Here is a 23,375-nt window from a genome sequence, read left to right on the forward strand (position 1 = left end):
CGTTTGAACTGCGGTTTTAACATGGGTGGTCGCTCATTTTTTGTTAAGAGGGCTGGGGTTGAGGGAGACAATAAGGGAGTATGTTAGGAGGATAAAAATAATGAGGAGGGCTGAGTTAAAGATAAGTTTTGGTGAATTCATAGCTTCTACTTGGAGTTGCACCAAGAGTTTTTGGTTCCTAAGACCAATGGATGAGCTATTATCCTTTAAAAGCCGAGTGACCCACGGATTTGAACCATGGTGCTGAAGAATTGGCAGTTCTTAGTGCCCCTTGCTTCTCTTGGTGAACAAGAGGGTTTAGCTCCCATCTTTAGAACCACAATCTAATATTTTGTTTAAACTATTTTTACAGAAACATCAGCCTCACATGAGTTCTGGTTTTAGTGTCAGTATGATAATGGGGATTAGGTGTAGTGCCATGAGTAGGTGTTCTCGTGTGTGAGATGGTTCAGCTACTATGATTAGTGTAGTTACAGGGCCTCGTTGTGTCATTAGGTACATGTAGAGGGAGTAGCTGGCAGTAATAAGGGTCCCAGCTCCTGTAAGGATAATTGTTCAGCTTGATCAGTTGAATATTGAGGTGATGATAATTAGTTCTCCTATTAGGTTGGGGAGGGAGGGAGGGCTAGGTTGGCCAGGTTGGCAATAAATCACCATGCAGCTATTAGGGGGAGGATGGCTTGTATTCCTTGTGCGAGAAGTAAGGTTCGACTGTGGAGGCGCTCATAATTGATGTTTGCCAGGTAGAATAATGCGGAAGATGCTAGTCCGTGTGCGATTATTAAAATAATGGCTCCGGTGAAGCCTCAAGGGGTTTGGATGAGAATTCCTGCCACTACTAGTCCTATGTGGCTTACTGAGGAGTAAGCAATTAGGGATTTTAGGTCTGTTTGTAGTAGACAAACTGATCCGGTTATGATAATGCCCCATAGAGCTAGGTTGATAAATGGGTATGCAAGGTTCTTGGATGCCGGTTCTAGTATAATAATCATTCGTATCATACCATAACCGCCCAGTTTTAGTAGTACAGCAGCTAGGACTATAGATCCTGCAACTGGGGCTTCTACGTGTGCTTTTGGTAATCAGAGGTGGACTCCGTAGAGGGGTATTTTTACCAGGAAAGCAATTAAGCAGGCTGCTCATCAGATTTTATCGGCTCAGGTGCATAGGGGGGCAGGTTGTATGTATTGAATAATTAGTATTGAGAGGGAGCCTAGTTCTTTTTGCAGGATCAGTAGGGCGACTAGTAGGGGGAGGGACCCAGCTAGTGTGTAGAACAGGAAATAGGTGCCTGCGTTGAGTCGTTCAGTTTGGTTTCCTCCTAGTGTAATAATAATTAGGGTGGGGATTAGTGTGGCTTCAAATATGATATAGAATAAGATAATTTCGGTGGCCCCGAAGGCTATGATTAAGAATAGTTGGAGGGACACTAGAAGGGTGATGTAGGTCCGTTGGCGATTAATGGGTTCTGGGGAAATGTTGTTTTGGCTTGCTAGAATTATTAGAGATAGCAGTCAGCATGTTAGGACGAGCAGAGGGGTAGAGAGCGGATCTGTGCCTAGGTAGGGGTTGGCGGAAGTTCAGCCGGTCTCTGAATTTCAGTTAAGCAGGGTTAGGCTTGTGGTGGCAATGATTAAGGCTTGGGCTGTTGTTGTGACTCACAGTCATTTTGGTGTTGCAAGTCATGTTGTGGGGAATAGCTTTAATGTTAGGATTAAAATTTTTAGCATTGTAGCAGGTTTAGGTTTTGGAGGTGGTCTGTGCCGTACGTTCGTGTGGTGGCAATAAGGAGGGCTAGGCCTGCTTCGGCTTTGCATGCTGAAAATGCTAGTGTATACGGGCGGCAGAATAGGTGGTTGATTCTAATTGAAGGGATCAGAGGGAGAGGGCAATAAATAGAGATAGCATTATTCCTTCTAGGCAGAGAAGGGCAGAGAGAAGGTGGGTTCGATGGAAGATCAATCCCATAAGTCCTAGTATGAAGGCGGAGCTGAAGCTGAAGTGTACTGGGGTCATAAGACGACTATGGACTTGCACCATAATTAGTTGAGCCGAAATCAGCGGTCTTACTTTGGACTAGTCATCTATTCAGCTCATTCAAGTCCTCCTTGGGTTCATTCATAGACAAGACCCAGGGTTAGTAGTATTAAAATGGCTATTGCTCATAGTAGGGCGGTGGTGGGGGAGGCTAGTTGATCTCCTCAGGGTAGGAGGAGTAGTAATGCAATCTCTAGGTTGAATAACAGAAATAAAATTGCCACCAGGAAGAATCGTAGTGAGAAGGGGAGATGGGCGGATCCGAGGGGGTCAAAGCCGCATTCATACGGAGAAAGTTTTTCGGAGTCAGGGTTTATTTGAGGTAGTCAGAATGCAACAGCTGCTAGGATGCAAGATAAAGTGATTGCAATTGTTAGGACTGCCATAGTTAGGTTCATTACCTTTCCTTGGATTTTAACCAAGGCTAAATGATTGAAAGTCAATTGTACTGAATGTTAATACTAGAAAGGTTATGATCCTCATCAATAGATAGAGACGTAGAGGGATAGTCAGACTACATCTACAAAATGTCAATATCATGCGGTGGCTTCGAATCTGAAGTGGTGTTCAGATGTAAAGTGATATTGGATTTGTCAGAGAAGGCAGACCGCTAAAATGGTGGAGCCAATGATGACATGGAGTCCGTGGAATCCTGTTGCGACGAAGAAGGTGGAGCCGTATACTCCGTCAGCAATAGTGAATGGGGCTTCGTAATATTTTATTGCTTGTAGGGCTGTGAAGTAGAACCCTAATAGGATGGTTAGGGCTAGTGCTTGGATGGCTTGTTTGCGCTCACGTTCTATGATACTGTGGTGGGCTCAAGTGACTGTAACGCCAGAGGCTAGTAGTACTGCTGTATTGAGTAGGGGTACTCAAAGGGGTCTAGTGGAATGATACCGGTGGGGGGTCAGCATCCTTCTAGTTCTGGTGTTGGAGCCAAGCTTGAGTGGTAGAATGCTCAGAAAAAGCCTAGGAAAAAGAAAACTTCTGAAGTAATAAATAAAATTATTCCATATCGGAGCCCTTTTTGGACAGGAGGTGTATGGTGTCCTTGAAATGTGCCTTCTCGAATAATGTCTCGTCATCATTGCTACATGGTTAGGAGAAGCAAGGCGAGTCCTATTGTTATAAGTACTGTGGAGTTAAAATGGAATCAGACTGCAAGTCCTGATGTCATCAGGAGGGCTGCTACTGCGCCGGTTAGGGGTCAGGGGCTGGGGTCGAACATGTGATATGCATGTGCTTGGCGGGCCATTAGACGTTCTCTTGTAGGTAGAGGCTTAGTAGGAGGACAAATAAGTATGCTTGGATTATTGCTACGGCTACTTCTAGCAGGGTTAGTAGGAATAGGACCACTGATTTTAAGATGGCTACAGTTGGCAATAGAACTAGAACTGCAATAGGCAATAGAACTTTGGGTGGTAGAATAATTAGGAAGATAAGTCATGAAAAAACTAAAATTATAAATCATGGGCTGGGGTTTAGTTGGGGCATGTCACTAAGGGTGGTTGGGGGTCACCAGTCTTTAGCTTAAAAGGCTAACGCTATTCCCTATTTAGCTTCTTAGTGAAGACTCTTCTAGTATTAATGAAGATCAGTTTTCAAAGTGTTCTAGGGGAACTGCTTCAACAATCATTGTTATGAAGCTGTGATTAGCTCCGCAGATTTCAGAGCATTGGCCATAATAAATTCCCGGTCGTGAGGTAATAAAGGCTGTTTGGTTTAGGCGTCCTGGTACTGCATCTATTTTAATGCCTAGGGCGGGTACTGCTCAGGAGTGGAGCACATCTTCTGCGGAGACTAAAACTCGAATTGGGGATTCCATAGGTACTACTAGTCGATGGTCTGTTTCTAGGAGTCGGAATTGTCCTGGGGTGAGGTCTTGTGTAGGGATTATGTAGGAGTCAAAGCCTAGGTTTTCATAGTCTGTGTATTCGTAGCTTCAATATCATTGGTGTCCTATAGCTTTAATTGTTAGGTGGAGGTCGTTAATTTCATCTATTAGGTAGAGAATTCGAAGGGAGGGCAGGGCGATTAAGATTAGAATCACTGCTGGGAGTACTGTTCACACAATTTCAATTTCTTGGGCGTCTAGTACATGTTTGTTAGTTTAGTTGACACTATGGCCACAATAATGTAAAGTACTAAAGTGCTGATTAGGAAGACAATCATTAGTGTGTGGTCATGAAAGTGGAGAAGTTCTTCTATAACAGGTGAGGCCGCGTCTTGGAATTCTAATTGTGATGGATGTGCCATTTAGTCCTTGGACTTAAGGCACGCAGTGCTTTAACCTGCAATTTTGCCTCGACAAGGCAATGTAATAACAGTTTTACTAGTGCCTCATGGGAATAAGAAAGTGGCAGAGCGGTTATGCGGCTGGCTTGAAACCAGCAAATGGGGGTTCAATTCCTTCCTTTCTCGAGGTTAGTTAGTTGATTGTACTTGCACGAAGGCAGGTTCTTCATAGGTGTGGTATGGGGACGGGCAGCCGTGAAGTCACTCAACATTTGTGGCTGTAAGTTCAACTGATAGGACTTCTCGTTTGGCTGCTTCTCAGAGAATAAATAGGAACATAATTACAGCGATAAGTGAGATTAGTGAGCCAACTGAGCAGACAGTGTTTCATAGGGCGTAGGCGTCAGGGTAGTCTGAGTATCGGCGGGGCATGCATGCGAGACCTAGGAAGTGTTGGGGGAAGAATGTTAGACTGACGCTTACAAACATTACAGCAAAGTGGATTTTAGATCAGGTGCTGTGAAGTGTGTAACCTGTGAAAAGTGGGAATCAGTGAACAAAAGCCCCCATGATAGCAAATACGGCTCCCATTGATAGTACATAGTGAAAATGTGCTACAACGTAATAGGTGTCGTGAAGTACGATGTCTAGGGATGAGTTGGCTAAGACAATTCCTGTTAAGCCTCCCATTGTAAATAGGAAAATAAAGCCCAGGGCTCATAGTAGGGGGGTGTCTTACTTGATTGAGCCACGGTGAAGGGTGGCTAATCAGCTAAAGACTTTAACCCCTGTTGGGATGGCAATAATTATTGTGGCGGAGGTAAAATAGGCCCGTGTGTCTACGTCCATTCCAACTGTAAACATGTGGTGGGCTCACACGATAAAGCCTAGCAGTCAGATAGCCATTATAGCTCATACCATGCCTATGTATCCAAAGGGTTCTTTTTTACCTGCGTAGTAGGCCACAATGTGGGAGATCATGCCAAACCCCGGTAAAATTAGAATATACACTTCCGGGTGGCCGAAGAATCAGAACAGGTGTTGATATAGGATGGGGTCTCCTCCTCCAGCGGGGTCAAAGAATGTGGTATTTAAATTTCGATCTGTTAGTAGTATTGTAATTCCTGCAGCTAGAACTGGTAGTGAGAGGAGAAGTACAGCTGTGACTAGTACGGATCATACGAATAGGGGGGTTTGATATTGAGATACTGCGGGGGGTTTCATATAATTTTGATAATTGTAGTGATAAAATTAATAGCCCCTAAAATGGATGACACCCCAGCTAGGTGGAGGGAGAAAATGGTAAGGTCTACAGAGGCTCCAGCGTGGGCCAGGTTTCCTGCCAGAGGAGGGTAGACAGTTCATCCGGTGCCAGCTCCGGCTTCTACCCCAGAGGAGGCCAAAAGGAGAAGGAAATATGGGGGTAGGAGCCAGAAGCTCATATTGTTCATGCGGGGGAAGGCTATGTCTGGGGCTCCGATTATTAGGGGGACCAGTCAATTTCCGAATCCGCCAATTATGATGGTTATCACTATAAAGAAAATCATAACAAAGACGTGGGCTGTGACGATAACATTATAGATTTGATCATCGCCAAGTAAGGCACCGGGTTGGCTCAGTTCGGCACGAATCAGAAGGCTGAGGGCTGTACCGACTATGCCTGCTCAGGCACCAATTACTAAATACAGCGTGCTAATATCTTTGTGGTTAGTAGAAAAGAATCAACGGGTGATTGCCATAGGTAAGATGGCTGAATATTTAAGCGGTGGATTGTAGCCCCATGCACAGAGGTTAAAATCCTCTTCTTATCAAGTCCCATGGTAAAGACCACATCAGATTGCAAACCTGAAGACGCGGGCTCGCCGCCTGCCGGAACTTCCTCCAGCCTCCTCCCCGCTGGCGGGAGGAAGTAAATGAATGCTAGCTGGATAGGGCACTTAGCTGTTAACTAAGATTTTGTAGGATCGAGGCCTTCTCATCTAGAAAAGGCTTTAGCTTAATTAAAGTATCTGGGCTGCATTCAGAAGATGTGGGGTAATATCCTGCAAGTCTTAACAGGGGCTAGGAGATTTTCATTCCTGCTTACAGCTTTGAAGGCTTTTGGTCTAGGCTTATCCTAAGCCCCTTATGTTGCTAGGGCTATGGTTGTTGGTGTGGTGGGCAGCAGTGTTAGTGCTAGTATGGTGGTGATGGATAGGGTTATAGTGGTTTGTGATGATTTTTGTCATCATGTTGAGGTGCTGTTGTTGATGTTGGGGGAGATTGTTATGGTTATTGCATAACATACTCGTAGGTAGAAGAAAATGCGGAGTAGGGTGGCTATGGCTATGATTGATGCTGTAAGAGGGAGATTTTGTTTGGTTAGTTCTTGCAGGATGAGTCGTTTGGGCATAAAGCCTGTTAGTGGGGGAAGTCCTCCTAAGGAAAGTAGGGTTATCATTGCTATTGCGGTTATTATGGGGGTTTTTGATCAAGTGAGGGTTAGTGCGTTTAGTTTTGTGGAGGTTACATTTTTGAATGTCAGGAAGGTTGCGGTGGTTATGATGATATAGAGTTCTAGGTTTAGTATGGCGGGGTTGGGGGAGTATTGTATAATGATTATCATTCAGCCCAGGTGGGCAATTAATGAGTATGCTAGGATTTTTCGTAGTTGCGTTTGGTTTAATCCGCCCCATCCGCCAATGATGGTGGAGGTTAAGCCTAGGAAAATTACAAGGGTGGGGTTTATTATTGGGCTGATTTGGTAAATTAGGGCAAATGGGGCTAATTTTTGTCAGGTAGAGAGGATAAGTCCTGTGGTAAGGTCAAGGCCTTGTAATACTTCTGGCAGTCAGTAGTGGATGGGGGCGAGTCCAATTTTAAGGGCCAAGGCCATGGTGATTAAGGTTAGGGCTGTGGGATTGGACATTTCTTGAATGTTCCATTCTCCTGTCATTCAGGCATTTGTAGTGCTAACAAATAAAATTATGGCTGCGGCTGTTGCTTGGGTTAGAAAGTACTTGGTTGTGGCTTCAACTGCTCAGGGGTGGTGTTGCTGTGCTATTAGGGGGATCATGGCTAGTGTACTAATTTCTAGGCCTATTCATGCTAGGAGTCAGCGGAAGCTTGCAAATGTTAGGGTAGTTCCAATTCCTAGGCTTGAAAACAGGATGGCAAGTACGTAGGGGTTCATTAATAAAGGAAGGATTTTAACCAACATGTTTGGGGTATGGGCCCAAAAGCTTTAATTAGCTGACTTTACTAGGAAGTGGTGTAGTGGAAGCACCAAGAGTTTTGATCTCTTGAGGATGGGTTCAAATCCCTTCTTTCTAAGGAAACGAGGGGACTTGAACCCCTATTAACCACTCTATCAAAGTGGCCCTTAGCCTTCAGGCACGATTCCTATATTGTGCTAGATTTGTGGTGGGAGGCCAGCTGAGGCGATTGGGAGGGAGATGTGTCATAGGACAAGGGCTAGGGTGAGGGGGAGGACATTTTTTCATACTAGATGTATTAATTGGTCGTATCGGAATCGTGGGTATGAGGCTCGGACTCATAAGAATAGCATAGATATTATTGAAGCTTTAACTATAAGGTTGAGGGCTGTTATTTCAGGGAACATGGTGTTGTGGTAGGCTCCGAGGAATAGGATTGTGGAGAGGGTGTTTATTAGGAGGATGTTGGCATATTCGGCCAGGAAGAATAGGGCAAATGGCCCTCCAGCATATTCAACGTTGAAGCCAGAGACTAGTTCTGATTCCCCCTCTGTAAGGTCAAATGGGGCTCGGTTTGTTTCAGCAAAGGTGGAGATGTATCATATTGCTGCAAGGGGCCAACCTGGGGCGAGTAGTCAGATTGCTTCTTGTGCAGTGTTAAAGGTGTGAAGGGTAAAATTGCCAGTGAAGATAATTATGCATAGGAGAATTAGGCCTAAGCTTACTTCGTAGGAGATTGTTTGTGCTATTGCTCGGAGCGCCCCGATGACGGCGTATTTTGAATTGGAGGCTCAACCAGAGCCTAGGATTGAGTAGTCTGCTAGGCTGGAGAGGGCTAGGATAAATAGGATGTCTAGGTTGAGATCCGCAATTGAGTAGGGTATGGGCATGGGTATTCAGAGGGTGAGGGCCAAGGTTAGTGCTATAATTGGGGTTGCTAAGAATAGGAGTGGGGAGGCTGTGGTGGGACGGACAGGTTCTTTAATAAATAGTTTGATACCGTCAGCAATGGGTTGTAGCAGGCCGTAGGGCCCAACGATGCTGGGGCCTTTTCGTAGTTTTATGTAGCCTAGTTCTTTTCGTTTGATAAGGGTTAGGAATGCTACTGCTAGTAGGATGGGGACAATATATGCTAATGGGTTGATTAGGTAGGTTAGCAGGTGAAAGGTCATAGCTAAGAAGAGGATTTGAACCTCTGTTGGAAAGGGCTTAGGCCTTTTGCAATTATCAAGCTCTGCCATCTCAGCTTGCCCTATTTTAGGGTAACTTGGTTCGTTGATCAGGCTAGGCCTTGGTCATTGTTCATCAGATATTCTGTTGCTTTGGACTGTCACCCTAGGTTTTAGGGGCAGTGCCCCCATAGACATGGAGGCTTTTTTGTCATCCGTGGTCGCCCCAACCAAAAACATTAGGATCAGGGGTACTTTTATGCTTTTAGCTATTATTCCTGTTGGTGTGTTGGCTTGATAGCATAGTTGATCTTGTGTTTTAAGCTCCATAGGGTCTTCTTGTCTTATGTGGTTATGCTCACCTCTGCACGAGCAGGTCAATTTCACTGACTGGAAAAAGGAGACAGTTGAGCCCTCTTTATGCCATTCATACAGGTCTTCATTTAAAAGACAAGTGATTACGCTACCTTTGCACGGTCAAAATACCGCGGCCGTTAAACTTTTGGTCACAGGGCAGGCGGGACCTCTAATACATTGTTTGCAAGAGGTGATGTTTTTGGTAAACAGGAGAGGCTCATGTTTGCCGAGTTCTTTTAGTCTTTCCTTGGTGAGCACTCCTGTGTCGGGTTAACGGTTGTGCTTTACAGGGTTTTCTTGAGTTTCATTATTATTTTGTATTTCCCTCTTTGGTTGGGTCCGTTATTTGTCAGTGGTGAGTCCGATCTGACTTACACATGTGCTAGGAGAAGGTCGTGCCATCTTGTTACTAATTTTGGCATTATTGCTTCTATAGCTGTATAGAGTAGCTCTGTAGGTTTAGGGGATTGTAATTGTTTTATCGAGATAATAGGATGGGGTTTTGCCTGAGCTTTAATGCTTTCTGTGCAGGTGGCTGCTTTTAGGCCCACTGAAACAAATATCCTTTGGTTTAAATATGATCTTTATCTGCCTGTTAAGGTTGTGTTTTTTTTCAAAGGAGCTGTACCTCTCTTGAATAACTCTTAAGGTTTTCTTGGTGTCTTTGTTGGTGATGACCTGGTTGACAGGAGAAGCCTTGAGGCTGAACTACTATTCATTTCTTGAGCAACCAGCTATTACTAGGCTCGTTAGGTTTGTCGCCTCTACTCGGAGATCTTCCCACTCTTTTGCCACAGAGACAGGTTTGCCCTGTTAGGCTGTCTTGGAGTAGCTCGTCTAGTTTCGAGGGGTCAGACTAAAATTCTCTTTGCCTGATAAGAACTGGCTAAATCATGATGCAAAAGGTAAAAGTTGTAATCTTTGCTTTTTATTGCTTTAACAAGTTGTTTCATTTTCTCTTTCAGCTTTCCCTTGCGGTACTTTCTCTTTTGCACTGCTTTGTCCTTTTCTATCGCCTATACTGGGGAGATTAAATGGTTTATTTTTTTTTTTATTTTTATGGGGGGTTATATATAAATATTTATTTGTGTGTTTGTGGTGAGGCTAGCTATTTAGCTCAAAATGATCTGATTTGCACAGCTGTCTCCTCGGTGTAAGGGAGGTGCTTTTCTATTGAGCCATATTTTGGTTGTTCCAAGTGCACCTTCCGGTACACTTATCATGTTAAGACTTGCCTCCTCTTGTTTGGGTTATATTTTTATATACTGGGGGTATTCCTTTGAGGAGAGTGATGGATGGTGTATGCGCGCCACATAGCCGGCTTCAAAAGAATTTTTTATTTTATTTTTACTGCTAAATCCACCTTCAATCCCTGATTTCACAGTGTTATTCGTGTGTTTTCTGTGTCAGAAAATGTAGCCCATTTCTTTCAACTTCATTCGCTACACCTCGACCTGACATTTTTGGGTGTGCCATTTTTGCTTACTATTGGTCTTTCACAGGGTAAGCTGACGACGGCGGTATATAGGCGGTAATGACAAGAAGTGGTGAGGTTTAACGGGGATTATCGGTTCTAGAACAGGCTCCTCTAGGTGGGTCTGGGGCACCGCCAAGTCCTTTGGGTTTTAAGCTAGCGCTCGTAGTACCCTGGCGGGCGATATGTGTAATTTGTCGCCAAAGTTTATGACTGAGCATAGTGGGGTATCTAATCCCAGTTTGTGTCTCAGTTGTCATGGGTTCAAGGGGTCCTTGTTAGGTAGAGCTACCTTCGTGGTTGGGCTTTAGGCCTCCAAGTGCGTATGACAGCTTAGGGGGCTTTTGACTCTAGTGCGGTGGGCATCCTTTAATCACGCTTTACGCCGTGGACTATCAGTTGGGGCCTCTCGTATAACCGCAGTGGCTGGCACGAGTTTTACCAGCCCTCTTAACTCTGGCTGAGTCAAGCTTGCGTTCATGGCTCAATGTTTATCACTTCTGAGTTCCCTTGGGGATGTGGCTTAGCAAGGCGTCTTGGGCTGCGGATGCATGCCTGATACCTGCTCCTTTTCCCCTATGTGGTGGGGGATTAAGGGCATTCTCACAGGGGTGCGGAGACATGCATGTGTAAATTGGGTTAAAATTGATAGTAAGGCCAGGACCAAGCCTTTGTGCTTGTGGGGCTTTCTAGGGCCCATCTTAACATCTTCAGTGTTATGCTTTAGTTAAGCTACACTAGCTATATATTATTTTGTGTGATTGTGTAATAATGTATATACGCACACAGTATAGGTATAATATTTGTACAACTGGGGACATGTGGGTAATCAAAATATGTCGATGCGAGTTAGTCCTGCTTTTGGGGTTTGACAGGAAGTACAAGGCTTGTTCGATGTAAGGGGGTAGGGGGTTTGTCGAGAATAAACATCAGCATACGTTGAATTAAGGTGTTGGCTCATATATGCTAGAAGCATAGCAATGTTAGGCTCAGCGAGATATAAGTATGTACGTGATACAGATCAATGTGGTGCAATGTGGCTATGTCATTAAATCATTCACTAACATTTGTAAAGCGGAACACATGTTCCACCTTCTTGTTCCTCTCTGAAGGAGTTCCCACATGTACGTGAATGGTAACCGAAAAAAAATAACCAAATGTTTGTGAGGTTCTCGACATGTGGGGTCATGGATTGTATGGTACTCCTAACATCAATCAGATGCCAGATATAATTCAGTTATGGGGAAGTAGCTGTTAATGGACCTGAAATAGGAACCAGATGCCAGTAATAGTTCATTTCGTGCGACCCTCACAATTATTGTCCTTCATCTCATTGATCTTATGTTTTACTAAAATATAAATGGTCGGTTCTTACTTCTATATTGTGGTTCTAGATAGATTATTGTTGGTTATACAAGCTTAATGTTATGTAAAAATTAATGTGGATTAAACATAGTATGTCTTATATACTTAAATAAATTAATATAATAAATGAATATGATTTATGGTGGCTAGAAATTTATGTGGGTTAAACATAGTACATTTTATGTACTGTTCAGAGAATAGTTTAATGTAGAATCTTAGCTTTGGGAGTTAAGGGTGAGAGTTGAATTCTCTTTTCTCTGAGGTGGCGCTAGGAAGGACTTTAACCTTCGATCTTCGGTTTAAAAGACCGGTGCTTTAGTGTCTAAGCTACTAGGGCAGTTTAAGATTTTGTTTTCTAGTCAACTGGTTAGGGGGAGAGCAATTAGGAATAGGGCGAAGTAGATTGTGCAGGCCATTTGTCCGATTAGGACAAATGGGTGCTCAACCGGCTGGCCTCCGATTCATGTGAGTACTAACATGTCAGCTACTAGGGTTCAGAATAGGATTTGGGTAAATGGTCAGAATGTGTTTCCTCGCTGTTTAAAGGTGTGGAGGATTGGCACTAGTATTAGTACTAGGATGGAGAAAAGTAGGGCTAGTACTCCACCTAGTTTATTAGGGATGGATTGAAGGATGGCGTAGGCAAAGAGGAAGTATCATTCAGGCTTGATGTGTGGGGGTGTGACGAGGGGGTTGGCGGGTATGAAGTTGTCTGGATCCCCTAGGAGATTTGGGGAGAAGAGTGCTACAGCGGTGAGTCCGATTAGCATTAGGATAAATCCAAACAGGTCTTTGTATGAAAAATATGGGTGGAATGGTACTTTGTCTGCATCTGAGTTTAGTCCTGTTGAGTTGTTTAATCCTGTTTGATGAAGGAATAGAAGGTGGATTATGCTTGCACCTGCGATTACAAATGGTAGGAGGAAGTGGAAGGCAAAGAATCGGGTGAGGGTGGCATTGTCTACTGAGAAGCCACCTCAGATTCATTGCACTAGTGTGTCCCCGATATAGGGGAAGGCGGAGAGGAGGTTGGTGATTACGGTGGCCCCTCAGAAGGATATCTATCCTCATGGGAGTACGTATCCTACAAAGGCGGTTATTATAGTTTAGAGTAGGAGGATTACTCCGATGTTTCAGGTTTCTTTGTAGCAGTATGAGCCGTAGTACATGCCTCGTGCTACGTGGAGGTAAAGGCAGATGAAGAAAAAGGAGGCTCCGTTTGCATGGATGTTTCGGATTAGTCATCCGTAGTTAACATCTCGGCAGATGTGGGAGATGGAGGAGAAGGCTGTTGAGATGTCGGCTGTGTAGTGTATTACGAGAAATAACCCTGTTAGGATTTGTGTGATTAGGCAGAGGCCAAGAAGTGAGCCAAAATTTCATCATACGGAGATGCTGGAGGGTGCTGGGAGATCAATAAATGCTCCATTAATAATTTTAAGAAGGGGATGCGTTTTTCGAATGTTAGCCATTGGTTTTTATAGTTGAATTAACAACGATGGTTTTTCAAGTCATTAGTCTTGGTTAGAGTCTGAGTAAAAATTCTGTTTTACTTTACTTTTTTAGTTTTAGTTGGATTAGTTTTGGGTCCGGTGGGGGTGGCTTCAAATCCTGCTCCTTATTTTGCAGCTCTAGGGTTGGTTGTGGCTGCTGCGGTTGGGTGTGGTATTTTGGTTGGACATCACACAAAATGATATCAAAAAAATCATTGCATTTTCCACATCCAGCCAACTAGGCTTAATGATAGTCACCATCGGCTTAAACCAACCCCAATTAGCCTTCCTACACATCTGCACCCATGCATTCTTTAAAGCAATACTATTCCTATACTATTTAGCAAAGCCCTGCCATTTAGAAATTGACAGGGATGGGGTTAATTTCCCCCACCTGCCTGGGTTTATTATGTTCAGGTGGCTTGGGTTGATTAGTTGATTCAATGATTAACTTAATTAACGATCAATCAGCGCCCAGCCACCTGACATAAAAGGAGGCCTCTACTTCTCATTTGAGAAGAGGGAGCTGAGGAAGCAGGTTGGTGTTTGTTGGTTTTGGTTTGGTGAATGTTCTAAATCCAGTGAAGGCATTGCCCAGCCTGTAAATCTTTATTTTTGTAAGTTTTGTGTTTTGTTATTTGTGTTTAAATCTTTATTTTGCCCTTGTGCACTTTCATTTTTGTGTTTATTTATAATAAAATAGTTATTTTTTTGAACTGCAATCTGTCTCTGGGCCTCTATCCACTCACCAGCCTGCCACAATGCAGTTGTAGTCAAAAGTTTACATATCCTAATGGAAATTTAGTTTCTCGAAAACAAATAATTATAGGAAAAATCTTTTGTAGCCAAAGTTTAGCTTTTGTGGATGAAGAAAAAACGTTACAAAAGATAGATGTCTCCAATTTATATCAGCAATTTTCAAAAGTATTCATAAGCTGAAAAGGAAAATGAAATTAACAGGTAGTTGAGGCACCTTTAGAAAACAATTAGGATATTTGTCAACAGCATTCCCTCTAAAGCTAAAATCCACACATTTTTCACAGTAACTGGCAATAACCTTTGCACTCAGTTGGGGAACAAGCCATCTGGCGATTCTGCCTCTAGAGCCTTGTTCTTCAATTCAAGGCCCGGGGGCCACTGACTGCCCCTGGTGGTCTTTAGTGTGGCCCCTGACGTGCGGCCCCCGACAATGCACAAATGTGAAAAAAACAGTGTGGTGGCCCACACACTGATGTCTTATCGGTGAAAGTGGCCCCCTTCTTAAAATTAGTGAAGAACACTGCTGTAGAGTGCAGCTCTGTGCTGCTCATGAACTTTTCAGTTTTTAACACGTCCTATAATTGAATACTAAAATCAGTAAAGCACAATCTTCCTGCATTATTTAGAAGTATAAATACTCTGTTAAACATCAATAAAAATCACAATACTCAGACTTTGATGGTTTTTGTTTTATTTCCCTTTTAAAAAACGACCATTTCATCTCAAATTAATTTTGAAACTGGTAAAAATGTAATCAGCACATTAGTCGAAAATACAAATTTAAGTGTATAGTAATTCAAGACAAACCATGTCATTTTTTTTTTTTTTTTGTGAGTTTATTCATCGTGTGCCATAACTCCATGTCTCTGTTGACAACATGGCTGCTGCACAAATGAAGAAAAAAAAGAAATGTTTCAGTAAGACAAAGCTAAAATCTGATTTTCTATATGTGGATGGTGCGATAGTATTCTTGCTGTAATTTTCGATATCATAAACAAGTAGAGAATAAGAAAGCACATAAGACGACAACAATGGCAAAGCACTGCATTCTTCTATGCTGAAAAACTAAGAACTAAGGAACTGCACTCAAGGCAGAGCTTTCCTAAAGTAAGCAAAATAAATTGCGTATTTCATTATTGTTTAGTTTATTTCTGTCCATGCTACCTGCCTTTAATGAAGCTATAATTAGCTATTTTAAACCATGACCATTTATTAATTGAGTTATATTTTCTGACGACAAAGTAATGAGCTCAACACTATTTTTCTAGCTATGCAAATCCTAAAGGAAATTGATCACTTTACTGTGTAAAGGATGTAGTCACTACACTACATAACGTTGGTTTCATAAAGAGATTCTGTCTGGAGACATGCCTCTTGTTAAATCTTGCGAATAACAGTGCAGAATTAGGGAAAAAACAAAAACAAATGAGAGGATTAATTATGCATTTACATTAAAAGGGGCGCTATTTAAATTAAAATCTGGTAATATATAACAGTGAACCCATTTTAGAGCAAATAGTGAGTCAACACGTCTTTACCAGTGTTTCATATTTTATCCTGGTGTGTATAATGCCAGTAAAACGCTAATACAAAAAGACTGTATTGTATTTATTTCTCTTTTGCTAATACTTACAAATATGTACATGTACGAAGAAAACCTGTAATATAAAGTAGCCAGCGATTAAATGCAATCTTTGTAAACTTCGTAGACTAAAGTTAACCTATTATTAAATAATAACGTGAAAAACATGTTATCAATATTACAACAAAGTGTTTCTGATTTTTATCAGATGTAATGTAGTTTTTAATAAAGATTCTGATCAAATTTTTAAGAATTAAACAATTTACCAGACATATTGGAAAGATCGCAATAACAGTCTGTTCTGAATTAAAGTTCACAGACAGAAAAAATCAACGTCAACCTTGCCTTTAAGGTCTAGGATTCGCACATGCGTAGAAAGATTCAAAAAGGCAAACTTATTTTCCAACTAACTTATTTCCTGGGACAACGGGCCATGCGGTTCCCATGATATATACTACACCTGGTATATATAATCAGAACCGCACGGCCCGAAATGGTTTATACCGCTTATAACTCGGCTACCTATTATTTGTGGGAAGAAAATTGTTTTAATTAAAATAATTAAAACACATTTAAATTAAGCCAAAACAAGAAACTTTTATTGTGTATACATCCACAGTGCAATATAGTTCTGTGACAGGGTCTTACTCGCGATGTTCAAGCACACGCAGAGACAGTCGTGGTGTTGATGTTGAAAACGCCAGCACAGGCGGTCAAACGCCAGCACAAAGGTGGTCATGTGACATTACCAGAGATGGTAACGCATAGAGGATTAATACAGCAAACTGTACAAAAATTCTAAATAAAACACAGTACAACAAACTATAAATCAAAGGTGCCGTGAAAACGGCAGACCTTTCAGCAGCCCCGAGCCATCTTCTACGGATGTTTTTAAACTGACAGACACTCAGGCAAGACCTGCCCACCTGCTGCTTGAAGACCAGCACAGCCAATCACTTGCTGCCCTTCCCCTCAACCAAGCCTAGCAGGCAGCATGTCTCAATCGAGCCACCGTCTGTAAACAACAATTCAATCAAACAAATCAACACCAAAACGACACTCAATAAACCCCTTCCCACACAAATCACACCAACACTAATTTACCATTGTGCAGGGCAATCACCCTGCCACAAGTCCCAAATTTAATTTCATTTAATTAATTGTTCGCTTATTAAAAATAAATTGCACACGTTAGTTTATTGTGAATTTCTGCATCGAAAGTGCCATCTCACTAGTGACTGGAGGACTGAATACAAGCTGTGATGATGGGCGGAGTTTCAAATAACACTAAGAATGTAAGGAGAGCAGCTGCGATGGAGGCTGAAGCCAGATCTTGAAGTGAGTTTGTGAACTCCTTATATGAGAGTGTGGCAAAGTGCCTGCCCCTGTGCTATTTATTTGTGTTTTATGTTGGTGTATAGTCATTGGAATACAGGATATAATATGGGTTACGAGCACAAGTGTTTAAAATGTATATTTGTATTTACGTGCAGGTAAGATGTAATAATATGTGAGCACGGGAAATTGCACTTCAATAATTCAAATGCAGTTCTACTCAGACTCCAATTGAATAATTGATTAGCAATCAAGTCTCAATACAGCTGCATAAAAGCAAAATGTTTTCACTCACTCGGCTTGTGTGTTCAGGGCGAAAGAATGGGAGAGAGTGAGGAGAGTAAAATAAAAAGGTAAAGAAAACAATACTTACAGCAATTGCTACGGAGGACCAGCACGGTACTTGTTTGTTTAATGTTTGCCCCTGTGTGTTAGTGTGTATTCGTTTTGTTTGTCTGTTTATTTTGGCGTCAAGTGCCTGTGCTGTTTTTTGTTTAAATCTTTTATTTGTTTCATCAAAACACTGAGCGCAGTCATTGCATCTTAGTTTCAGCCCCAGTACCGCCTGTTTCTGTTATTCTTTCTGGCCTGACATCACCCCTACAGCCAGCCTGTTCACACCGAGGCACACATATTATAATATGCTTTCCTGCTTTCGGATCTCAAAATGTGTTTTTGTCCAACACCCTCGCGTCCAAGTCGTGCCAGATTAACCTTTTGCGTTTCTGTGTGGGACCAGGTCTGACATTACAATTTTCCCTTTCCAGTCTGATGTCGGAACCCTGTCCAAAAATATAAACTCAACATGTAAAGTGTTGGTCCCATATTTCATGAGCTGAAATAAAAGATTCCAGAAATTTTCCATAAGCACAAAAAACTTTTTTCTCTCAAATTTTGTGCACAAATTTGTTTAAATCCCTGTTAGAGAGCATTTCTTCTTTGCCAAGATAATCCATCCACCTGACAGGTGTGGCATAGCAAGAAGCCGAATAAACAGCATGATCATTACACAGGTGCACCTTGTGCTGGGGACAATAACAGGCCACTCTAAAATGTGCAGTTTTGTCACACAACACAATGCCACAGATGTCTCAAGTTTTGAGGGAGCCTGCAATTAGCACTCTGACTGCAGGAATGTCCACCAGAGTTGTTGCCAGAGAATTTAATGTTCATTTCTCTACCATAAACCGCCTCCAATGTCGTTTTAGATAATTTGGCAGTACGTCCAACTGGCCTCACAACCGCAGGGGTTATGGTATGGGCAGGCATAAGCTATGGACAACGAACACAATTTTTTATCGATGGCAATTTGAATGCACAGAGATACCATGATGAGGTCCTGAGGCCCATTGTCGTGCCATTCATCGGCCGCCATATCGCATGTTTCAGCATGATGATGCACGGCCCCAGTTCTTCCATGGCCTGCATACTCACCAGACATGTCACCCATTGTGCACATTTGGGATGCTCTGGATCGACATGGATGACAGCTTGTTGCAGTTCCCGCCAACATCCAGCAACTTTTCACAGCCATTGAAAAGGAGTGGGACAACATTCCACAGGCCACAATCAACAACCTGATCAACTCTATGCGAAGAAGATGTGTCGCGCTTCATGAGGGAAATGGTGGTCACACCCAGATACTGACTGGTTTTCTGATCCATGCCCCCTACCTTTTTTTTAAGGTATCAGTGACCAACAGGTGTATATCTGTATTCCCAGTCATGTGAAATCCATAGATTAGGGCCCAATGGATTTATTTCAATTGACTGAGTTCCTTATATGAACTGTAGCTGTAAAATCTTTGAAATTGTTGTATGTTGCATTTATATTTTTGTTCTATGTATATATAGGCTTACTGGGTGAATTGGAATCGTGGTTGTTTTGTGTTTGAGCAAAAGGTTGAAATGAGAGAGACTACTGTGGGTCTTCTTTTTTTAAAAGGGGCAAGTCTGGATATGTTTACAGACCTCATAAAAGGAGGAAAATATTTTTGCAGCTTAATAGAGAGTTACACAAGTCACGCCATGTCTCATGTTGGCATTAGTTCCTGCTCTGAGAAAGTTGATCTTGAGGATTGGAAAATGGCTGAACTTTAAATACTTCTCTCAGAATGCTGTTTTTGAACCTGATGATCTTGAGATCGATTGGTCAGCTGACGAGATGACCAGACTCATAACTCTGCAGAGTCAGACGACGTCGATGGCCCTTTAGGCATTTGTTTTGAAAAAGTATTAAAGATCTGTAAGGGGCTCCTGGCTTCTCTATTGGAAGTGATAATCTACCATAATACGATGAAAAATTGCCAGGGTTGCGAAGTTGACCACCCGAGCCAGATGATACACAGCTGCCTTTTTGAAGCGGACCCCTATTATTTTGATCAACATTTTGAATATATACTAGAAAAAATCCACGTCCCGTGGCTGAAGCTTCTGGTTTGTAAAGCGCTAGCCTGTTTCAATTTTGATCATTCTTTGACCAAACTCCAGTAACTGGTGGATGATATTTTAACTGAGCCAAGACCTGAAAACTGCGTTATCTACAAGAAGTTCTGGATGACAAGCCCTGAGACATTGTCAGCAAAATTACCAAAGCGTTCTCCCATTGCAGTTTTATTAATCCCCAAGCTCCTTTAGCTTATTACAGAGCCTGTGATTTTGAAAATGGGGAATGTCCAAACTCCAGCAAAACTGCGGAACACCATGGAAGGGCTGCTGTTTGAGTTAATAGCCGAGAAAGTGGTTTTAAGAGACTCTTTCAAAACATTGTAATATGGCACGGAGTAGGGTAATTGATGGCTGCTATGTATCTTCACCTTTCTTGTTATTTGTTATTCATCACTAATGAGCTCAACTAGAGACAGGTGCCACGGATCAACACACCTGTATAAAAGCACAATCTGACCGGCAAACTCCCTCTGAGTGTAGTGGTGGAGAAAAAGACTTGGAAGGCAGGCGTACAGCGAGCATGCAAGCGAGAGAAAGAAAGAAAATAAACAAAGGATTTCTTGGCTACAACTTTGGAACAGAATTGGACTGAAAGAGTACCCATACCCGGTAAACTGACCCTTTTATAAACCTGAACCACGAGACTGCCTATTATTGTTTGTTTTTTGGTTGCTTATATGAGAGCAGGGAAAAACAGCTTAAATTGTCCGAGATAAAGATTATCTTCATTTTGCTTTTTTTATTTTTGTTTAAAAAGAAATGTAATCTGCTGCTTTATTGGAAGGCTATAAACTGTGAAAGACACCATGCTGTTCAAACCGTAATACAATCTCTCTTTGTCTGATGTTTGGCATCTTACCACTTGTCTTTCACAATCTATAATTACCCCAAACCCCGCACCACCTTACATGATCCCTGTAAATGTAAAAATGTACAACAACTTAAAAAGTATAACCTCTTTAACCCTTTGCGGTCCATTTATTCAGCGCCTGTCAGGCACGTCAGTTCCAATTTATTTTCTCATGCACTGTTTATTTTGCACACGCTGTTTAAAATATATATATATATATATATATATATATATATATATATATATATATATATATATATATATATATATATATATATTTTTAGAGTAAAACTGGTTTAAAAGGCACTGAATCGCAAAAGGACACTCAGTACTGCATCTCCAGCCAAGCCCCACCCCTTGTTCGTTGTATTTATCACATACCTGTTCATAGTAGTGCATTTCCTGATCACTTGTTTTATTACCAAACTTCTCAATAATGTGATCCAAGTCATTATTTTATTACTATAACATCTCAGAAAGCTCTGCAAATGTCTATGATATTCTTTGAGCACTGGATGCGGAAGCAGATATCTCCTTTGTTAATGTCTTTGTTATCTCTGTGGTGCAGGGGCTATGTGTATTGCTCAGCTCCACCCTTTTTTTCAGCTTCTCTCAGCCTCTATTTGTCTGAGCTTTTTCCGGAGAAAAAATGACTAGATACCTGTGCTTGACATCCTTTTGATGATGTCGGACAGGAAAAGAAAAATTGTAATGTTGGACCTGGACCGCAAAGGGTTAATATATACAGTTATACAGGCTTCACCTGTAAAACCACATAAAACCCTAAAGGGATTTTTAATGACTGTTACCTCGATTGTTTAATGAAATAGATGACCGCAAATATGTGTGTGTATGTATGTATGTGTGTATATATATATATATATATATATATATATATATATATATATATATATATATATATATATATATATATATATATATATATATATATATAATTGTTTTGTATGCTATGTGACTGATGTCTGTTTTAATATCCTGGCTAGGTTTTTAGGAGATGAAGATATATAAAAAGGTCTACAAAATGTTGTGGAATACTGACTAACCTTGAGTGTCTTTATAAGCCTTTGTGACAGGATAGCTAGTGAGGAGACTCGACTGGAAAGTGCAGCAAATAAAATACTTTAAATTAAATAATAATCAACAGACAAAACAAAAGGGCTCAATGGCCAAATAAAAAGACACAAAACAGTCTAAACAATAACTAATAAACAACTTGCAATAACACTGTGTAGTGTGCAAGGTATATTTGTATTTTGACTAGTTTAAATTGTAATGATTGAATACTTTGTTTTGAATTCAAATCATGTAGATCCCAACCCTTATTGAAATAATCAGACTAGATCACGTTTTTAGTAAATACACAGTAACAGTTTTATTAGACATAAAACTAAATAAAGGAAAAATTAAAGGTGCAACAACTAAACTAAGGAATTAACTAAACTAAACAGTACATAAAATAAGGTTCAAACAACAATACCCCCACTCCCGCTGGTTAATTAGCGATTAGTGATTCAACACAATCTATGGGAGATTCCCTTAAGGTTACAAGTGCATTCCTGACAGCTATTTAAGCGAAGATTAGTCTTAACAGGGGTATCATTAGTAACACAAATATTCAGTTTAGTTAATATTTGGTAATCAAAGCATCGTTAAATCAGTCTCATATATATATATATATATATATATATATATATATATATATATATATATATATATATATATATATAGTTTCGGTTCAGAAGGCAATTCTCACTCTTGCTCTTTAAGTCCAGACAGCCTATCAAGAATTATCTATTATCAAGACAGCTAAATTTGAATTCTAGTTTCTAAACGCAGAATGATAATTGCCTTATGAAACTCGCATCAGTTTGTATAAATTGCAATTTATATGCTACTCATTGAATATTTAACGGATTTGCGTTGCTTCTTCCTTCCTTCTTCATTGAAGCTTGCCTGCTGTGAATATACTTCAATTTATGTCAACTTCAAATGTTTATTTTTTCTCTGGTGATTAATCGGGGCTAAGTTAGACAAGTACTTTAGAATTTTAGATGTCTCGCGCAGCGGACTCCCACACCAAGGCAAAGCTAGAATAATTATCTCATATTAGTTTGTCCGAAAACTGTATCTCTGTCCAAGCTGGTCGGAGGCTGGTCTCCAGGTTATCACAGTTCAAAGACTGGTTTGTGTACTGGAGCCTTAATTAGATTTTGTGTCAGGAGCGTCGTTTCAATGTCACGCTCATACTTTTGTAGGTCTCTTTCTATCCCTGTGATTGAATAGTTGGGTTAATTTGGGCAGTGCCAGAGCCCACTTGAAGTGTTTTTCATTGTTTTTTCTCATACCGATGAGATGCCTTGTTCTCCATTGGTCCACTATTCTACCCCCTGTCGGGTGGATTTATGACATAGACTGATTCTTGTCTTAAGTGTGAACTGTTGGCTTGTGGCGCCGAATGAGTCATTCAACGATCGTGAAGATAAGCCATGTGTCCAGTATTTAGTTTACAACTCTTTTTAAAAGCTTTTTTTGTCAGTGGGGGAGTTGGAGACCAGAAACCAAGAAGACACAGAGAATGGTTTAAGACTCCCCCTTGTATATTCCAATTCTGTTACTTTCATGCGCAGAATGATATGATGACCCCCTCTTGACACTACAACTGCTTACACACTCTCACTCACCTCTTCCAAACAGGTCCTCTCACTCTCTCAAACACTCACCAACTAACATTCCCAACCACTCCCTTTTATACAGGTGCTGCAGCTAATTGGGCAATTCGCACCTCATCAGCTGCAGCACCTTTCACACATTCCTCACACAAACTTAGATGTGTTATTTTAATTAAAGATGTCACTTCAGCAGATGAAAAAAAATATACTATGATCCCTCAAATCCTGGGGGCTTAGAGGGGTCTCCAGACTCTTCAAAGGGCTCTGGGGTCTGATGGCCCTAAAGTCTCTGAGAGTGTCCTAACATGTTTTTTTTTTTTTAATAAGAGCAAGCCGCATATACTTTGCATAAGACCTCTAGAATAAATTTTAAAAGAAATACAGTATA

General features: G+C 41.3%; 6 pseudogenes; all 6 read right to left on the reverse strand.

The window, feature by feature from the left end:
• Nucleotides 1-521: 521 nt before the first annotated feature.
• LOC121321138 lies at nucleotides 522-1,730 on the reverse strand (annotated as a pseudogene).
• A 1,901-nt stretch (nucleotides 1,731-3,631) lies between these two features.
• On the reverse strand, nucleotides 3,632-4,359 carry LOC121320446 (annotated as a pseudogene).
• Nucleotides 4,360-4,379: 20 nt separating this feature from the next.
• LOC121320445 lies at nucleotides 4,380-6,011 on the reverse strand (annotated as a pseudogene).
• Nucleotides 6,012-6,383: 372 nt separating this feature from the next.
• LOC121321049 lies at nucleotides 6,384-7,569 on the reverse strand (annotated as a pseudogene).
• A 94-nt stretch (nucleotides 7,570-7,663) lies between these two features.
• On the reverse strand, nucleotides 7,664-8,703 carry LOC121320686 (annotated as a pseudogene).
• A 3,464-nt stretch (nucleotides 8,704-12,167) lies between these two features.
• Nucleotides 12,168-13,414, reverse strand: LOC121321134 (annotated as a pseudogene).
• Nucleotides 13,415-23,375: the final 9,961 nt, after the last annotated feature.

The sequence above is a fragment of the Polyodon spathula genome, chromosome 9 (genome assembly GCF_017654505.1).
Source record: "Polyodon spathula isolate WHYD16114869_AA chromosome 9, ASM1765450v1, whole genome shotgun sequence".
Taxonomy (NCBI): domain Eukaryota; kingdom Metazoa; phylum Chordata; class Actinopteri; order Acipenseriformes; family Polyodontidae; genus Polyodon; species Polyodon spathula.